Here is a 17,606-nt window from a genome sequence, read left to right on the forward strand (position 1 = left end):
TGTATGATTTGTCTTTTCTTTCATTTCTATTTTCCATAAAGGTTAGAGAATGAAAGGAGTCCTCACAGAGTCTATTATCCTCTCATTCATTATCATCCCAGCTGTTCTCCACTATCATTGCATCTATAATAACTGTATCCATATTCTAGTGCATATAACAATTGCATAAGAATCTCAATTTGTTTAATCTCATATTACTAAGTCAGAAAGCATCTACCTTTTGTTTCAGCTTGCAGATTGCCCCAAGGATTGTGTGCTTTCACGAATGGAAAATGGCATAATGGAATCATAGTAATTGTGTAAAAATTAAAATAGAAATCTCTTGGCAAAGTAGCATTCAGTTATAGACTGCTCTTTTCTATATTTTCCTTTTTCACCCAAACTCAGAATTACTCTATGATGTGTGTGTGTGTGTGTGTGTGTGTGTGTGTGTGTATTTCACATATAAATATGCAACTATGGTGACATTAGTGTGTCCTTTAAAATGTGGTATCAACTCTTCTAAGCCTTTCTTCTCACTACTGATGGGCTTTTTCTAAGAATTTGCAATTATTCATTTCTCAGCTTGATGTTCTTTTGGAGAATCTGTGTCATGCTACTTGCTACTAAGGACTCAGGGTTTGCCTTTCCCAGATGCTGAAAATGGATCTGAGCTGAGTTACACCCAAGGAGTTTTCCTAGGCTAAAATAATGTCTTCACCCAAGGCCACATACCGTCCCTAGATGAGCCCACTACTGAAGATTCACTGCAGAACTGAAACCTGAGAACCTTCCTTCTCTTAAAGTACAATTTGAGATACAGCACTCATTTTCCTCTGTCTATCTCACTTGCCATTCCATTATAAATGACTCTAGATATGTTCTGCAAATACTTCCATGGAAATAAATCTCAGATTCAGGGTTGACTTCCTGAAGAGCCCTTCATAACACTGTAGTCTGAGAGTAGTCTGAGGGTACTAACTATAAATGTTCCCTGACCATAAGTCATCCCAGTCAGATGTCTAAAAATACAAAAACTACTCTTAAATTCAGTAAGAATAATACAGGCAACCTGCTACAATGAATTTACTAGGAACTTCTTTATTAGTAAAATAGAATGGGATACCAATGGCAAGGAATACATTCAGAAAGATAACAATGTGATATTTGAGATCTTTCCAGAAGGTGGAAACTATAAGGCTCATAGAATTAAGTCAAAGAATTTGCAATCATTGTGCAGAGAAAACCAAAAATAAACAAAATAAACAAACAACAAAAAAACACAAAAACAAGACAAAAAGAAACCACCATGAGAAGGTAAAGTTGATAGCTGGCTTTTATCACATTTATCACTTGACACAAAGCAAATGTTGTCTTCCCTACTAAAAGACCAAAAAATCTATGATCAATCTCAGGCCATGTAGTAAGAGTCTGGGCATGTGGCTCTGTGATAGAGCACTTTCCTATCTCTACAAAGACATAGGCACCAACTCCAACATGTATACATAAAAATACATTAATTGATTAAATTAATTACATTAATTAATTAATTAAAATCATAAGAGCTTCATAATTCAGAGTTCTATAATTCAGAAAGCTTTAAATGCCAAAATCAGATTGATGGGAAAGAGCAGAGCTCTGACTCAATCTTAAGGTTAAAATAATTTAGCTAGATTCCCAGGATGCTAAAGAGCTCTAAAATCTCTGTACCTTCTCTTTCTTGTTAAAGGCTAGAATGCACCATTATAGCACTTAAAGTCAAAGATCTACTCTTTGTACACATACTCCTTATTTCTGCTGTCCATACTTATCTCTCTGATATAGACCAATAGGTAGTAGTGAGTTCTGACATTTATCAGGAAGGTCTTATCTAAGAAAGAAGGGATTGTATCTCAGAAGCTGCAGGAGCTAACCAGCTTGTCCTAAGAGTAATTGAACTATAGGCTTGTTTTTTGAAAGTATTGGTTCTTGGAGACAGTTCACAAGAGAAAATTTATTGATTTAGAGATGCTTTCCTGCAATAGAGGATTAAGTGTCTGGTAACAATCTTATTACTTAGAAGTAATCACCTGCTTGTATTGTTATTAAAACTTTGGAAAATGCATAGAAGAGAGATCACTGAAGATGGACCTGAAGATCAAAAGCTCAGAGTAAGGGTCATGGTAAATAGAATGTGACAGAAACACAACTAGTTGTCTATGTTCTGTGTCAAAGAGGCAGTCACCTTATCAAGAATTGCTAAATATATCTCATGGCCAATACAAGGTGATGATACAGATCCAGTATTTTGATAGCAATGGAGATTAAATGAAACCCCAAAATGATAGTGGTTTGGGGGTAAAGTTAAATATCTGAAACAATGGGGAAAGTTTAGTGATAACAATAGGATTATTACAATAGCCAAATATGTATGGAAGGAATAGAAAATATCATCTAAATAACACAGTTGGGCAACCAGGGTGAGGCTCTTTCCACTTCATCATCTCCTGAAAGCAGGCAGTGAGAGGAATGTGGATAGCTGCTCTAGTGAGACATCACTTTCTATATTCTAAGGTCTAAATATTCATGTCCAAACTGAAGAAGAGTCCGAGTTCCAGGAGGAAAAACATGGCAAAATTGTGGCAAAATACTTTCAGAAAAGATACAGAATGTTTTACTTAAATAATCACACAGAGAGGAAAAAATCCAACTATCTAAATGATTTTAACTCAGTGATCATGATAAAGTATGTTTCAAGGTGATAAGGAGGTACTGAAGACCAAGAGATAACACACACACACTCACACACACACACAAATATACATCCCTAATGTCCTACATATGCTAGGCCCCTTTCCCTCAATGTCCCAAAAGTTTCATAGTCTCCCAAGATAGTGCCACTAGCTGGAGACTAGGCACTCAAACACATGCCCCCACGGGATCTTGTCACATTTGAGTCATAAGAGTAACTAACACAGAACTGTGTCCTTAGAGCATTTTACTGGTCTCTAAAAATGTACTTCAGGCTACCTCAATGAATTCTTACTTTAAGAAAATTGTATATATATATATATATATATATATATATATATATATATATATATATATATATATATGTATACCCACAAATGAGTTCAAAAAAATTAGACATAAAGTAATATTTTCCTAGCCCCGCTTTTTGTGGAAATAAAGCCTAAGTAACCATTCACTTAAATTCATAGAGCTGCTATGTTTTTGCATTTTTGTATTATTTACTTTACTTTATTTGTATTATTGAACTATGTATTTTGCATTTTTCCTTTCTCTAAATCTTTTTTCTTTTGCTGTAAATGGCCTGACTTAGACAGACAATGTCTGCAATAATCCTTATATTACTGCTGTATATACTCATTCATAATGATCCTTTATTGATTAGGAAAGACAGTTAAACTTTTCTCAGGATAGCTAACAGTGGCTCTCACAAAAAATGCATAATTTACTTGTAAATTATTGTAATGCTTATGGAAAATTAAATTACTTAATTTACCCTCAATAACACATCATTTTGCTCTTTCAAGAGGAATCAAACAAAATTCAGCACATGCATTACAAAACTTGTTCAAGAGATAATCCTCAGAAGCCATATGTGTTTGCATCCTAGAGTTGCTTGCATAAAGAATTAGCACAGAGAGAGAAGATGGCAGGATGCAATTCTCTGCCTCCAGCCTGTTAGAATTCCATGCAATTCATATGTCTTTCTTCCATTGCTAGACCTTCATCTGTTGGTGTTGATGGTCCTTAGGCCTCCCGATGTTCTTTGTCAACAAAAGAAAAGTCAGAATTGCTTGGCAGTTTCAGATAGAAGCTTTGTGGTCCATAGCCATGGAAATCCAGTCCCTTTCTTCTAGATGTGCCAAGTATATCTCTTATGTGGACCCAGTGAGAAGCATATTTTTATCTCTATTTCTTATCCTACAGCTAGGGTGATTTTCTTTGATAGGCTGAGAGGGTCTTTGTTTCAGCACCAAAATTACATTATTTTAGAAACATCTCTATATACACAAACTGGCACAATTACTGACGTGTCTTCATGATTTTCTCTATACTGATGAGTTTAACCATCACCTTTTTAAAAACCTAGAATCACCTGGGAAAAGTCTTGGTAAGAAATTATCTAAACCAGATTGGTCTTTGGACATGTCTGTAAGGAAGAGTTTTAATTGTTAATCAATTTATAGGAAGACCCAACTCACTGCAGGTGGCACTATTCCCAAGTAAGGGGGTCCTCAGTAAGAGAGGAGAAAGCAAAATAAGAGTATACAAGCAAGCAATCACATTTATCTAAACACTAGAACAAGAAGTATACATTTAGTTAAATGACAGCTCTTATAAAGATACACCATGACCAGAACTGAAAATCTACATTAATTCTCTTTGACTGAAGATCTATTTGTTCCCATACAAAAACATGTTCTATGGAGCTATCCTTCCTGTGTTCCCATGAGAGAGCTAAGGGCATCAAGCTCAGGAACTGAATTTTTCCACTCTGACAGTAGTCCTCTGTTGAAAACTAATTATAATCAAGAAGATAGTTTGGTATAGAGAATCATAGTATCATTTTTTTTTCAGAATGCCAATCAGGTAGCAATTAGCACTTGTAAGTTTAGGTCATCTCTGCTGAGCCAGAATTGCCAAAAATCATCAAACTGCAAAGACATCACTGGTTGGCTTCTTTGGGGGCAATCAGAAGTGACTTCATTTTTTTTAATTTATTTTTTTTTATTTTTATTTTTTTTTAAAGCCTACAGTACCCGGTATTCCCAGGCGGTCTCCCATCCAAGTACTAACCAGGCCTGACCCTGCTTAGCTTCCGAGATCAGACAAGATCGGGCGCGTTCAGGGTGGTATGGCTGTAGATTGTTCATGGAGTTCTAATCCCTTCTACACAAAACCCTGAGATCCATCTGATATAGTGTAGTAGAACATGTACTTAGATATTAGGATATTCTAATATTAATCCCTTCCTTTCATCTATCAATGAAGTTGTCCCCTGACTTCACTTGACCCATCATATAAGAACTACTATACTGGCTGATCTGTCATGGGAGCCCTGCCTACCTATAGGGAAGTGGATCTACCATATAGATGAGCCTTTTGGCACAGAATGTCTGCTTTGAAAAAGGTTATCATAGCTTCTTCAATGGTCTTTTTTTTTTTTCAAAATTTGAGGTCCACAAAGAGGTAACAAGTTAGTTTTTTTTCTTCAAGAATTTGCTGTTAACAGATCAACATCTAATTGACAAGCACTCTGTTATTAGAAGAATAAGGCTTCATGTGGACTTTCTAAACCTGACCTTAATACTCAGAGGGTAGAGAAATGAGCTTGTGTCTCCTTCAACTACATAAGTTCAGAAGCTGATCAATGTGTAAACTCCCAAACTGATAGAGGGAAAACAAGAAGCACCAGACACATTTTTGTCTATGATAGCATTGAGTACACCTACAAAGTAAACCAAACAAAATGTTCCCTTCTTTTGCCTGACTATATGTGATATGATTATAAAAAGATAAAGAGGGAGGTGATATATTTTGGTGGAGGTATTGTCAGGTATGGCGGAAGAAGGTGCCTCTGCAGAACTGTGCTGACGCATCCGTTCCACCTGAGGGACCAGCCACAGGATGAAGTATAGTATAGAGTAAAGTTTACTCAGGGCGTGGGGAGGGGAGTCAAGAGGGTAGTAGATGCAGAGAAAGGCAGAGAGAGAGAGAGGGAGAGGGAGAGAGAGAGAGAGAGAGAGAGTAGAAAAGTAGAGGCAGTCCATGAGCACCTGAAGAGAGAGGGGGAAGGGAATGGAGAGAGATCGAGAACAGGAAAGCAACAGCAAGAGCAAGAGAGGAGCGAGAGTGAGGAGGGGCAAGCAGCCCCTTTCATAGTGACCCAGGCTTACCTGGCTATTGCCAAATAATTGTGGGCCAGAGCATGCCTGGCTGTTGCCCGATCACTGTGGGGTGGAGCTTAGACAAAATGCTAATAGTATGTCTTTTGATGCTTTGCTTAGAGATCAAAAGCAGAAGAAAATATTTTCACTGGAGAAATCTCCTGGGGAATGTTTGTAGACACTCTGACTCTACACAATTTTATCAGTTGCCTCTGCATGATTTCTCCGAATATAAGATACCAGTCTTCCAGGCCTCATGCCCTTGGAGTCCCTGCATACCCTGCATCCAGGAAAATATTCACAAGGTCCTATATGGGAAGGACCTCTGTGTAGGTTATGCAAGACTGTAGATACAATCTCCAGGACAATACAAGGAAATCAAATCTCAAAAGGTGCATTTTCATCCTTTCTTGTTCTCATGTCAAGGCAGCCCCTTGGCTTTCTCAGAAGTGTGTAAAAAGCCTGTGTCTGAATCCAGCTTACCTTACAGCTGAATCTAGCTAACAGCAAGACTCCTCTGTAGGGGAGTGGAAGCATTGAAGGGTGACATACTATTTCCTTTTCTCAGCCTCGGTCTGCATCTATTTTTGCCTCAGCAATATTTGGAAGAACAGTCGCCTGTAAATATATTTAGGTGCATTGATCACGGAGCTTTGCCAACTATCAGTTTCTGATGGCCTGAAGGGAGAGAATCTGCATGAAGTGAAAACTGAGACTCAGGTCAATACCATCTTTGCAGGCACTAAATCAAAATCTGCCAGGGATGGACCTTGTGGTTCATTCACATATTTAAGCATAGTAAAAAGTCGGAAAAGCATTTCTACATGACAAGTATCATGATAAAACTATAAGATTGGCTACAAAGAAACACCACAGCAAGGTAGCAAAGTGCCTTTAAGTTTTACAAAAGAATGAGTTCTATTGGCAGGAAAACCAGGCTAAGGGCTCTGACCTAAAGGAAGAATCTATGATAAACTTAGGAATAGATTCTATTGGTGGAGAATGCAAAGTACAAAAAGTCTCTTTCACATGAATGATTTCTAGTCACCAAGCAACAAAGACTCTTAGGGCCTAAGCAATTCTCAGGATATTGGGGTGATTCTCAGGGAGGTTGTCTCCTAATCGAATAACAAAAGATCACCAAGTTTTCCAACATTTACTTCAGGCTTCCTGAAGAAAAGTCTGCATTCATATTTGGTTGAAGAAAATAGGGCGACATGATTGACAATACTGTTTTATCCAATGCTTTGTCTCAGCTGTGCTTCAGAGAAATATTGTGTCAATTTTTATAGAACAGTGTGCCATTGTTAAAACCAATAAAAGGTAGAGAAAGGACCCAAGGAGCTAAAGGGTTTGCAGCCCCATAGGAGGAACATTATGAACCACCCAGTACTCCCAGAGCACCCAGGGACTAAACGGCCAACCAAAGAGTACACATGGAGGGACCCATGGCTCCAGCTGCATGTGTAGCAGAGGATGCCCTTGTTGGACATCAAAGGGAGGAGAGAGAGATCTTTGGTCCTGAAAAAGTTCGTTGCCCCTACCAGGACAGAAAAGCAGGAGTCGGTGGATTGGTGAGCAGGGGGAGGGGGGAAGGTATAGGGGGTTTTCAGGAAGGGGGGAACCAGGAAAGGCGACAACATTTGAAATGTAAGTAAAGAATATATCTAATAAAAAACCTATAGAAGTTATTTCACACCAACCATACATGTTCTAAAACATAAAAATTATGTAAAGTGAGCAAAATCTTGTAGTTTTTATACTAATTTCATATGACAAGCACACTACTAACTATTATTATGTAATCATATTGCAAATACTCATGTGGCTTAAATTAACTTAAATCTAGGCCTTTTACATGCTATCTATATATCCCCCTGATCCTTTATTCCAGAACTTATAGTTTTTCATAAATGAAAAAAAGAAACCTTTTGCTTGACTCAGAATTGGGCACTTACTTCTAGTTCACACAACTTTTGAGCAAGTTTAAGGAGTATTGTTTGCACACTAAACATGGGCCATCATTCTAAACAGGCTTGTTGCTTCAAAAGCTGTTCAACATTCCCCCTGCTGTTTGTATTTGTGAATTCTTCCTGACTCCCTTTCATCTCTTGAAGTATTTCTATGACATACATACTAACAATCTTGTCTATGAAGAGTTGAACAGTTCACTTATAATTCAACTAGCTCCAGGAAACCATAAGAAGATATATTTATCCAGGCTATATACCACTTTGAGTCCTTAAAAATTCCTAGAGCATGCAGAGTTTTAGAGAATGCCTTGGAATATTAAAACCCATCAGACTTGGTTTCCAGTGTGGATGCTATGACTCAGGTCATTTGCATATTCCTTAAAAACTGAACTCCTAGGTGTCTGACTTACTGGTCTTGTCCTAAGCAAGGCCTAATAACTCTTTAATTCTCAATCTTCTCCCTATGAGACTTTCATTTCATGGATATTTTAATGATTACAAAATCATCTTTGACCACTGGTAAATCTGTTAAGAATTAAGATGGTTCTTATCAATGCAGAGGTCTACTTCAACACAAGGACTCTTGTTAGACAATAATGTTGGCCACTGAAGTAAATATATCTTTGTGGTGTATTTCATGTTTACCCTGGTGTGATTGCTCCACTGAAGTGCTCCACTGAAGTGTTATAGACAACAAACTTCAAAATGAGGCACGAGATATTTGTTTCATTCTCATCTACAAAGGCTGATTTCAGTGATAAGGCTTTTGTTAATCTTGATTCAAAAGATGAAGTCAAATTTACCTGAAATAAAAGAGGAATGATGGAACACAAATGTAGTGCAGTACTGAAGTCAAATCTTACTGGGATAGAGAGAGTACTACAATATATGGGTTCAAAAAGCATACTTAGGTAGCCAAGGATAGTTTTGTGTGGCTTAGAAGATCCTTTTTTGGGTACAGAAAGGAAGAAAGTATTCTTCTTGGGGTTAGGAGGTAGAGAAAATTGAACCACTCTGTAATAATCTTGGGGCAGTTGGAGAAAGATACATGTGCAGTTAATATCAAAGTAGAACATTTAAAAAGGCTCCAAGAAGGTACACAGAACCGCAGGGTCTATATGATACATCAAAATCAATAAAAGCAATTAAGGATTAAATTATTGAAGTCAAAAGTCACTATGATCTATTATAAAAGCTTATGGCATACAGTGACCAGGGACTGGTGACAGAACTGGACTGACAAACTGTATGCCAGTAGGGAGGTATCACTGAAAGGATAAGACATGAAGGCTCATATCTGGTTACAGTTTGTCATGAAAGAAATTCCAGAAAGCAAGAACATGAAGGCAAAAACTAAAACAGAAACCATTTGTAAATGCTGCTTCCTAGATTCTGCTCTGTCTTGCCCAGTCTGCTTTCTTATACATCCCAGGATCACCTCCGGAACAATGGGGCAGCCTAAGTGGCCAGAATCCTCCCACATTAATCATTAATCAAGAAAACAGACCATAGATTTACTCATAGGCCAATATGATAGAGGTTAAATTATAATTAAAACTACCTTGTTCCAGGTATTTTTAGGTTTGTATCAAGTTGACAAAAACTAAACAGTGGCCAGAACTATTTACACTAAAACCACCCTTTATCCATGCACTTCAATTAAAGAAGAAAGACAACCACACATGTGCCCTGTGAGCTATGAGCTCTGATCACTGATTCTGCTTCAATTTTTTAAAAGAGGTAAATCATTTGATCACAATTAGAAGCACAAACATGAAGTTTATGGTTACTCCTTATGTAAACATCACAATTATTTCAAAATACCTTAGGCTGTGCCGTTTCGCTTTGTTTCTGTATGGTTTTCTAGACTGGCAGACATCTGGGGTGCATCAGTAAAGTGGAGTAAGCACTATTTTCAACATTTCTCAGATTAATTTGTCAAATATATGCTTAAGCAGCACAATTTTGACCAAAATATAATAGCTATCTCTTCTAACACTTACCTAAAGTGATTTTAATGTGATGTAGTAAAACAACTGTCATAATTTTCTAAAGCCAATACCTGAAGCAATATAAGAATGAAGATAATGGGTTTATTTTGGTTTGTTGTTCCAAAGACTTAATCTGAGTCTATGAATTGAAGACAAGACAACATGACATGGCATTAGTGTCTAGAACTGAAAAACTGCCTATCTCCTGGAAGAAAGCAAAAGATAGAAAGGAAAAGGGTCTCCATCTCCTCCAAGGGTGTGCGTGTGCCAGGGACCTACAAACCTCCCACTAGGCCCCAGTTCTTAAGGACTTTTATAGTACCACACTATAGAAACAAAGAATTGAGTCTTTGGGGTGACATTCAACACCCAAACAATAGAAAATATACATAAAGTATCCTTTTAATACAAACTAGAGATATAGCTAATTATATTCTAAACTGGCAGCCGTAAATTCTTTATATAGCATTCTGGAATACTTCTGTCCAATGTTTAGAAGATATTGAACAAACCACTCATAACAGTTTACAAGAAAATTATAGAATAAATATTTCTTATTTTGAAATAAATGTTATACACAGAGATAGTTCAAATATTAATGTATAAAATACATATTAAACTATTAAATAATGAAAAGTTAATAACTATCTAAAATTTCTAGAAAATAGACTCAAAACAATATTGTAAACCTGTTAAAAACACATTTCGTAAATATTGTAATTTTATGATACATATTAAATTTAATATTGAAATGAAGGTTATTATGTAAAGTATGCTTTTTATCCATTTTAATGTAAAAAATCTAAATTATGAAATATATATAAACAAAAATAAATTTATTATAGTTATTAGCACTAGGTGATGAAAACCTATTTTCTATTCATAGCTTTCTGAGTTTTAATTATTTTACACTGTACATATAAATTTTATAATCATAAAGGATATAAGAAACTTATTCAAATGTATAATACATTTTCCATTTAAAGTTCTGATTTTGGTAGATAATGGCAAACAAATAAAATTTTCCTTGATTTTTTTCTTTTTTTTTTTTTTTTCTTTTTTTTTTTTTTTTATTATTCGATATAATTTATTTACATTTCAAATGATTTCCCCTTTTCTAGCCCCCCCACTCCCCGAAAGTCCCGCAAGCCCCTTTCTCTTCCCCTGTCCTCCCACCCACCCCTTCCCACTTCCCCGTTCTGGTTTTGCTGAATACTGTTTCACTGAGTCTTTCCAGAACCAAGGGCCACTCCTCCTTTCTTCTTGTACCTCATTTGATGTGTGGATTATGTTTTGGGTATTCCAGTTTTCTAGGTTAATATCCACTTATTAGTGAGTGCATACCATGTTTCACCTTTTGAGTCTGGGTTACCTCACTTAGTATGATATTCTCTAGCTCCATCCATTTGCCTAAAAATTTCATGAAATCATTGTTTCTAATGGCTGAATAGTACTCCATTGTGTAGATATACCACATTTTTTGCATCCACTCTTCTGTTGAGGGATACCTGGGTTCTTTCCAGCATCTGGCAATTACAAATAGGGCTGCTATGAACATAGTAGAACATGTATCCTTATTACATGGTGGGGAGTCTTCTGGGTATATGCCCAGGAGTGGTATAGCAGGATCTTCTGGAAGTAAGGTGCCCAGTTTTCGGAGGAACCGCCAGACTGATTTCCAGAGTGGTTGTACCAATTTGCAACCCCACCAGCAGTGGAGGAGTGTTCCTCTTTCTCCACACCCTCTCCAACACCTGCTGTCTCCTGAATTTTTAATCTTAGCCATTCTGACTGGTGTAAGATGAAATCTTAGGGTTGTTTTGATTTGCATTTCCCTAATGACTAATGAAGTTGAGCATTTTTTAAGATGCTTCTCCGCCATCCGAAGTTCTTCAGGTGAGAATTCTTTGTTTAACTCTGTACCCCATTTTTTAATAGGGTTGTTTGGTTTTCTGGAGTCTAACTTCTTGAGTTCTTTATATATATTGGATATTAGCCCTCTATCTGATGTAGGATTGGTGAAGATCTTTTCCCAATTTGTTGGTTGCCGATTTGTCCTCTTGATGGTGTCCTTTGCCTTACAGAAACTTTGTAATTTTATGAGGTCCCATTTGTCAATTCTTGCTCTTAGAGCATACGCTATTGGTGTTCTGTTCAGAAACTTTCTCCCTGTACCGATGTCCTCAAGGGTCTTCCCTAGTTTTTTTTCTATTAGCTTCAGAGTGTCTGGCTTTATGTGGAGGTCCTTGATCCATTTGGATTTGAGCTTAGTACATTCCTTGATTTTTTTAAAGAAGTATAGATTTACTTTATTAGATAGGTAATGGTTTCTAAGTACAAAAAGAGTCAGGAATTTTCAGAGTAATGATATTTCCAGGGACAGTGCTAGGGACAGAAGGGTAAGCCTTTAGCATCCTAACATGTCAAAGAGTAAAAATTTCTCAAAGTGTGAAGCTCATGAGGCATAGAATGCACCATATAGTGCTCCCAATTGTTCAATTTAAGACAGTGGTAGCAATTAAATTATTATAAAAATGAATTATAATCAATAGACTGAGTCCACAGAATGAATCATATATCCCCAGGTTCACAGTAATATAGAAGTGTTAAGTGATTAGTAAATGATGGAAATAAATATGTTGATTGACAGATGATGGGTAGAAATACATATATAGACATAGAGAAATAATAGATCTTGTTAATATAGACTTTTATGTAATAAATATTGCTTGAATAATTACATTACATCAAATATTAACATTTTTGGATAGTGTTACTTTGAACATTTTATAAATTTTAAATTGTTTCAAAATGAAGATTTCAAAATTAAATTTGCTTAAATAATATGCAATGATTTTATGTTTTGAAGATAAAATGTGTGGATGTAATTAAAAGGGAAAAATGAAAAATAACTCTCCACTATAGATTCATCATCCAAAAATACTTTCTGCATTTCACTGTTTTGTTTTTTAATAAATACACATAGAGCTAAAGAGAAACACATCATGACCCCTGAGATTTGTTCGAATTCTAACTCTGAGCTCTAGTCAGCCACATATCTCATGTTCTAACTTGAAAAATTAAAACCACATGTGAAACAAAAAACCACATGTGCACTAGAATCAAGCAGAGAGGAGGGGCCCCTACTGCATTCAGGGCAAAGTTCTAGCCTCCAAACCTTGGGCATCTGGATGGTATTAACAGAATTGCTTCTGGTAGCATAAGAATCATTACAGGCACAAAGGATTCTGACAATAATTTGAAGCTGGTCACAAAATTTTAAGAGACAGAGAAACAGTGGCACTAAAGCTTACATTATTTCAAAGCATGATTTTTACTAGGATGTAGGTATCATAAGACATCTCTTAGTGATCATCACAACTTGCAAGGGTAGGCAAGAGGAATTGTGGTGGGAATGCTCCTCATTCACACCCACAAGAATCATATATCCTGGCATCATGCCGTGATCCCCATCCTCCTCTATCCCAGCTCCCAGAAATGACAATCCGTATCTGGACGATGGAAAAAAGCAAGCTTATAGCTCTGATTTGTGAGAGCCAGTAAGCAATCCAGTTAGTGCCAGTAGGAACTAGGTTGTTACTATAGCAACAAACAAATGATGCACAGATTTTTGAATGTGCTTTGGTATACTGTGATAAGAGCTTCCATGATACCCACTCAGTATTTTCAAACCTGCTAAAACATCCACACTGTGCAGTGATATAAAATGCTATGTTTCAAGATCAATTTTAAATGCCTTTCTTTGAAAAACTGAAATGATAGAGTCTGAACTATTTTTAGTTTGGAACAAGTCAATTTTAATCACGCCCTGTCAAATCAAAACCTCCATTCTTTCCACAGCACTTACTTGCTCTAAGGAAGGTCAAACTGAATTAGGGAAAATATGCAGTGTCCCCTCGAGAACAGTATCTTCTTTCTGGGGTGATGCCACGCATTACATAAGTTCTAAGAAACCATCATCATAAAAATATAATGGTACACAGTTGACCTGTTTCTGAATACATTTAATTTATTCTCTTAAGAAACTACTGTACCTGCAAACTATCTTTTCCTTGGTTGGAATAAAAGAATGAATAGTCCTAAGCAATCAAGGTAAAATTTTCCATCTGAGTCTGAGTTTATGCAGAATACCCCTAATTCTAATGCATCAAAAATGCTTTTGATTCTCTGCATTAAGAAAAATTGAGTTGAGTTTGGTACCATAATCCTTGAGTGTTTCCACTGGCTTGCCTGTTAAAGGCAGCATTTCTGACCTGTGGAACTACTGAGTGGAGGTGTGGAGCTAAAGAGAGGGCCTGGTGAGAGGGGGGCCTTAGTTCATTGAGATCTTCTTTTGAAAAGGATTCTAGTAAATTCACCATTTCTTCTCTCTGTCTCTTTTTGTTTCCTGGACAACACAGGGTGAGAACTACTTGTTTCTACCACAGACCCAAAGAAGATGATATCAAGAGGCACCATGACATAAGTATGAACAGACTGCTCTACAACCATGACCCTAAATAATATACTTTCTTCTTTTAAATTGTTTATCTCAAGTATTTGGCAAATCAAAGGAAAGCTGACTAGCACAGGAATACTTAATATGGCTCAGCTGTTGGATGTTTATAACACCAACTGGTAAAATACAGTTTATTTAATAACTAATGTCCACAAAATAAGTGGAGTGTATTTTCATAGACATAGTTTAACATAATTTAAGTTTATTTAATATAATGCACCTTGGTTTTTCTATGGACCATGGTCTAATAGTCATCATCTTGACACAAAGACCTTTAGTTGAATTTGGTTGAATAAATATTTTATTGAAGTGATATATATATATATATATATATATATATATATATATATATATATATACAGAAAAGTGGCTATATAATAGCTGTCATTGACTTGATAAAGTTCAACAAATATTATCAGCATTTATACTAAGAGCAAAATCCATATGAGAAGCAAACATTGCCCTTTTTCATTCACTATCTGCCTTACCTTGTGATAATCGTCCTTACCCTGTAAGTTAATTATACTTATCTCTCAATATTCTGTGAATGATGCTATACATGGTATATTCTGTTTACTTTGTTAACATTGTGCCTGTTAGATTCTTTCTGATCTTGTAGAGATTATTTATTTATACTCATGACATTGAAGAATATTTTCTGATAGATAGACACTAAAAGAAGTAACAGATTTGTGAGATACAAATGTGATTCCTTTGGAATTTAAATAATGTATTCCCCTTCTTTAATGTCATGGGAGTTCAAGACAGTAAAATATAAATAATTGCCATAGGACATTGAAAAGCATAAAAAAATGTCATTTGGTGTGCTAAAAGGTGCGTGTGCATGCATGTGTGTGTGTGTGTGTGTGTGTGTGTGTGTCTGTGTGTGTGTGTGTCTGTGTATGTGTCTGTGTGTGTGTATCAGAAGAGGTCAGAGCCCCTGAAGCTATAGTTGCAGGTGATTGTGAACCACTAGTCATGAGTGCTAGAAATTGAACTCAGATCTACTTCAAGAGCTGGGCTCTTAAGCAAGGAACAATCTGTCCACCCCTAAAAAGTTACTATTCACAATGATTATCTTTTTGTGGCTCTTTTTCCTCCTACCCTTCCTCATTTTCCTCTTCTTTTTGTCTAGAAAAATCTAAAATGATATTGTGAAACAAAAATTAGCATACTGAAACACAGACATTTTCAAATATATGGCCAGATATCAGAGAAGAGAATCCCAATTCCTCTGGACTAGTAGTGCGTCTCCAATTACATCCTAACTTGTAATTTGTAGTTCTAAGTTCACAAAAGTTTGATTTGCAAAAGCTTTAGAATTCTGAGAGTCTTACTGCACCATCTAATTCAAAACACAACTCTAAATTTAAATTGTTTTCATAATGTAGAAATGCCATTCTACCATGATCAACAATTTATTCAAATGTGTAAGATTCTCAAGTTCCCTTCTTTGAAGAAAATGTGACCCTTATTTCTAAAGGCAAATATAAACTCAGATTTGGTTGTCCAAATTCATTCTACTTTTTCTTCTCTACTTCATTAACTAATGAATCAAGCACCAACTATTTTTCCTTCTGAATGTAGGAACTTCAGAATGTAAGCAAAAATAAGTTTTGCGCAGTCTTCATCCTGTTTTTTCCCCGCAACAATTTAAAAGAATCACTTTTCTGCAGAGGTTATGAGTCCTTGACCTTCAATCCATTTTGGATCTTGGTCTCATTATTTATGAGGTGAAAAGATTTGACTATCTAGCCTAAGTTTTACTTCAGGCATTAACACGCTATGATTTACTTTCCAAGTAAATCAAGTGAGAAAGTCAGGATGGAGTTCAAGTCAGGGGCCACTATGTAAGCTGGTTAAGGTGAGAGGACATTAAATGTCTGGTCAGTGGTGATGGATTAGGAAAACTAAACAGATTCCCAGGGATTTCAGGAAAGAATACCATATTCCTAGATCATGAATGAGTTAGAGAAGGGACACCATTCCCAGTATCATTGAATTACTTGTGACAATTTGTATGTTCTTTGGACAGTTACAACAAATAGAAAATAGAGTCACTGTCTGATTCCATTATAGAATATTTAACATAATTAACCCAATACTGATACATAATTCTAACTAAAATATGTATAGCTATCCTTTAGTATCTGGGAAATCAAGTTCAGAACTCCAGTGGATATCAACATTTGAAGATACTCAAATCCCACATAAAATAACAAGGCATTTACAGAAGATCTCAACTGTACCGTGAACTTTAATGAGATCCTCTTACATGTCACTTATGATATATAATAAAATGCAAATACTATGAAATAGTATATTAAGTTAAAAAATACTCAGAAAGACAAAGTCTGCATATTCTTTCTCATGTGCATATCTTAGCTTCTAAATATTAAATATGTCCATTTAGGTGACAGTAAGTACAGACAGAGGCTGCATAGTAAAATATGGTAACTTTAAGAGAAGAGTGTAGGCAAGGTAACAGAAGACTCAAGATGTGAACAGGGAAAGGGACTAACTGGAAGTCAAAAGGTATAGTTGGAAGAGAAGCAGGAAAATGGAGGAGGAGGAGGAGGAGGAGTCCCATTTTAATTGAACATGTAAGTTTTTTTCTGTCAATGCTTTCTATGGTTACATTGCATTTACAATATGTATTAAAATGGAAAATTCAATTATAAAATAAAGTTATACTGTGTCATTTAGATAATAAGAAGTAAAGGAGTCAATATGGTATTCATCGCAGATGCAATATGTCCTCAAACACCTTTGGTCCGATCTTGTTTATATCTGCAGATGCAATGCCTTCAGGCACAGAGGGTTAACTGCTTTATTCAGACATCCATGGTTTTTGCTAAATGTTCTTACCTTGTCCTAGAATTTCATATTATATTGAGTGAATCTCTCTAAGACATCTCTCCAGGCTCCTTTTGGCTGTCATTGCTTCTCGGATATTCCTTAGTTTTAGTGTACTTGACAGTTTTATGAATGACAGCTGGATTTTGTCTAATTTTTTTAATAAAAATTGAAGTACAGTTTTTCATTACTGTGATGAAGACAGCAGAGTAAAGTGCCATTCTCCTAACGTCACATCAAAATTTAAAACACTAACACTATAAAGGTTGGTCTAACTTGTAACCAATCTAGTCTTTGTCAGGTTTCTCCATGGAGAAGCTAAAATTATTCTTTCCTTTCATATAATAATTCATTTAAAGAAGTCAGTGTATATAGCCCACACTTAAAGAGT

The 17,606-nt window shown here is 36.0% G+C and overlaps 1 non-coding gene across 1 annotated transcript; it reads right to left on the reverse strand.

Annotated features, from left to right (window-relative positions):
• Positions 1-4,736: 4,736 nt before the first annotated feature.
• On the reverse strand, positions 4,737-4,855 carry LOC127693092 (5S ribosomal RNA). Its single transcript, XR_007979574.1, has one exon. It is a non-coding gene; the product is annotated as a 5S ribosomal RNA (ribosomal RNA).
• Positions 4,856-17,606: the final 12,751 nt, after the last annotated feature.

The sequence above is a fragment of the Apodemus sylvaticus genome, chromosome 9 (genome assembly GCF_947179515.1).
Source record: "Apodemus sylvaticus chromosome 9, mApoSyl1.1, whole genome shotgun sequence".
Taxonomy (NCBI): domain Eukaryota; kingdom Metazoa; phylum Chordata; class Mammalia; order Rodentia; family Muridae; genus Apodemus; species Apodemus sylvaticus.